Here is a 2,589-nt window from a genome sequence, read left to right as displayed (position 1 = left end):
AGTCGCTGATTCAGAAGCGCCAGATTGTCATAGCAAAGTCAGAATTACCTCCTCTCCTAGGTTCATGAAACGGTCGTCCATAAAATGCATTGCTGTTCTGTTGTAAGTAATCTTAAAGATTCCTAAAGGCATCTACTTTCGGAAGGCCAAATAAAGTGCTTTTGCTTTCGCCTAGAAACACACAGCGTCTCCCTGACATGGCTGCTACAACACTAACTGCGGTTACTGAAACACGCCTTCTTTCTTTGCGTGCACATTTGGGCGCATTATGCAAATATTCCCACATAGTGACCTAGATATGTGGGGGCGTGTTAGAACGAGCCATTTTAGGGGGGTGTGGCAGAGTCTTAACTTTGATAAAGAATATCTCTTTGGTTTTGAGACTTTAGTCTTTGCAACTTCAGGGATCTTATCTATTCACGAACAGCTCGTAACACTCCAAAGAGAAAGGAAAACTTGAAATCGCATCATATGACCCCTTTAAGTATAAAAAGTAAAAGTATGAAAGCATGAAAAATGATATATTTTTTAAAGTGTACTCACAAACATGTCTCAAAACACACAGATGTTCTCAAAAAAAGTATTGGTTCTACAATGTTGACAATTAGAAAAGAGATGCATGTAGATAAATTACATAACTGATGCAATTAGTAATAAATTACATTTCCATCCTTATAACACAGAACTACGTCACTTGAATGGAACACAAATGGCATATAAATAATGGCAGTGTTTTAAATTCATTCTATTTAATTGAACAGGCTTGGAAATTAGTCCCAGAACCACAACAATGTAAGTCATAGAAAAAGCAAAGCTTGCAGGGTATGGAAAAGATGGATTTTAACAAGCTTTTAAGTTTAGAAGCAACTGTACAGCAAAATTACCAACAAATTACCAACAGACAGAGAGGTAAAGAAACAGAACTAAGCTGTGTGTTTGGTTGGACTCCAGCACAAACAAATGAAACAGACACTTGCTAATCCAGCACGACACTGTAGTTAATGAAGTAGTGCTGAGGATGCCAGTTTTGGATCTGTAATTTGCAAGTTATTTCTCTCCAGTAGCATCTTTCATGGAGTGATGGATTTTTCATTGTTTCACACCATTTAAAGGGGTCATCGGATGCGACATGCACTTTTACAAGTTGTGCACGTGCAGAAGGGGGGCTTTGGGGGCTCAAGCCCCTGCCCTTTTTCAAAATGATTCAAAAGTGCCCCCTCTCAGACAAATAGCAAAGATATTGTAGTCACAAAATGCATTTGAATTAATTAACATGACAATGTGTACAAAACGGTAACTAATCGCTCAAAAGTCGGAAAATTCCTGTTCATTTTTACATATCTGTAAATCTGTCAATCTGAGGCGTTGCTATGGGATGCGTGAGTTTTGCTTGACTGCCTGATATTCCACAGTCTGTTCGGAAACCTAAGCTCTGAAATATGGTTCTTTCAGTGAGTGGGTCAGAAGGAAAAAAATAAACCAAACAATATTTTACATTTTTTTCATCAATAATCAAAGCTAGTGTGCTAGTGTACCCCCCCAGACGAGAGCCAATAATGATTTTGTCTGAGCTATGAATAAAATATAAAAATTAAATAATTTACATTTTCTCATTTTATTTGTATTATCTTGTTATTTTAGTGGATAGAATAAGTAAGTTTTGGGCTCAATTAATTTCTATACTATTTAAGCCCCATTCTCGCGAGTCGAGACTCATCATGATTCTTAACTTGTCGTGATAGGCCACATAAGAGAACTCACTTTTCATTATTTTCCCGCTTTAGCAAGTTAACTGAATAATGGAAATTCATTGTATTTTTTAATAAACCCGCGAATAAAAATATGATGGACTGAGTCACTGCTGGCTGAATTGGACAGGTTATTTTCCCGCTTTAGCAAGTTAACTGAAAAATGGTAATAAAAATGTGATGGACTAAGTCACTGCTGGCTGAATTGGACAGGCGATTTTCACATGAAGCGATGGCCTTTGAGTGTGGCATCAGTCCTCTACTAAGCATGTACGCAAGCCTTAAGATTCACCCTCAGCTTGTGACAGCTGAAATGGACCTTGTGAAATGTGCGATCGCATCGCCAATCACTCTTGAGAAACTCAAAGATGAAGTAGGCTACGGAAGGACAAATATCCAAACTTTTTCAGACTACTGCAGCTTGCACTCACGCTGCCCTTTGCAGGACATGGAGGCGCCAGCGCAATCACTTGCATTTTTTTCAGTGGATACGCTGTCATTTTTGCTAATAAAGGTAATAGTAATACATCATTCGGAACTGTAAAGGGTCTACTTTTATTTGTGTGCACTCACAATATCAACAAAACGTTGTGCTTTTATAAAATAAAGAAAACAAACATGAGGCGCTTTCTGCCGTCTCGTCTTGAACAGGAGCGCTTCACAAAAATGAACCAAAACTCAGCGAATACATGTCTCACAGACATGATAAATATATCTTGAACCGAAACTCAGCGAATACATGCCTCACAGACATGATAAATATATCTATAGAAAGCTTTAAATTACTACTTAAGGAAATAAAAAAATCAAAAACAAAAACTCTTTCATTATAATCCGTAAA

The sequence above is a fragment of the Sinocyclocheilus anshuiensis genome, unplaced genomic scaffold (genome assembly GCF_001515605.1).
Source record: "Sinocyclocheilus anshuiensis isolate Anshui unplaced genomic scaffold, SAMN03320099.WGS_v1.1 scaffold2649, whole genome shotgun sequence".
NCBI lineage: Eukaryota > Metazoa > Chordata > Actinopteri > Cypriniformes > Cyprinidae > Sinocyclocheilus > Sinocyclocheilus anshuiensis.
This window is presented reverse-complemented; position numbering follows the sequence as displayed.